The 767-nt window shown below is 40.5% G+C and overlaps 1 protein-coding gene and 1 long non-coding RNA gene across 12 annotated transcripts in view; one reads left to right on the top strand and one right to left on the bottom strand.

Annotated features, from left to right (window-relative positions):
• The window catches only part of LOC111647379 (protein NLRC3-like), a 99,936-nt gene that overhangs the window by 67,583 nt on the left and 31,586 nt on the right, over positions 1-767 (top strand). The gene's annotated exons all lie outside the window — the stretch shown is intronic.
• LOC147817213 (uncharacterized) overlaps positions 1-767 on the bottom strand; it is a 64,454-nt gene that overhangs the window by 47,707 nt on the left and 15,980 nt on the right. The window lies entirely within an intron of this gene.

A 767-nucleotide genomic window follows, 5' to 3' on the forward strand; every position in this document is an offset into this window, starting at 1 on the left:
AGACTTCCTTCTAAATAATTAAACACAGTTATTTAGGTGAAAGAATTCAGACACATCCAGTCTTTTATTTGTTAATTTCCCTTCTAGAGAGAATCTATGGGTCTGTAGACATTTGGTGACAGAGCAAAGTAAATTTGGATGTCATCTGCATAATTATGGTAGTTGATAATATTGTTTCAATGGTACTCAATAAAGGAAGTATTATTGTATTGGTTAAACTACTTATAACAACAATGCCAAGTTAGACAATTAATAGTTTGGGTTATTTGCGGTGGAGTTATGTGAGGTACATTACCAACAGTAGATTCTGTTCAGAGCGCTCCCAGTTAGGAAAACCGACCGACAGCACCCAGTGTATTTCTAGACTCGTGTTTCAGTCAAATTTTCAATGCAGGATTTTTACAGTGGGGTGTCACTACTTTTACTGCAGTAATAGTTCTTCATCTACTGATGTCTGTAATATTTCCCACAGAGCTGAGGATTGTGCTCATTGGGAAGGTCGGAGCTGGAAAGACGGCAGTCATGAACAACATCCTGAGGATCTCAGCGGAGAGAGGAGATGATGAAGCAACTTCAGGCTCCCGCATATGTCCCAACTCTTATACAGACAAGTGTCAGAAGGAACAAGTGAAGATCGGAGGACGAAACGTGGTTGTTGTCGACACTCCAGGTCTGTGTCAGTCAGGAAAAGAAGACAAGCAGGTGATGGAGGAGATCAAGAAATCTTTCTCGAATGTTAATCCTGGTCCTCATGTGATCCTGTTCGT

Source organism: Seriola lalandi, unplaced genomic scaffold (assembly GCF_002814215.2).
Source record: "Seriola lalandi dorsalis isolate HSWRI2012SDOR001 ecotype SW California unplaced genomic scaffold, Sedor1 jcf7180002054987, whole genome shotgun sequence".
Lineage (NCBI taxonomy): Eukaryota > Metazoa > Chordata > Actinopteri > Carangiformes > Carangidae > Seriola > Seriola lalandi.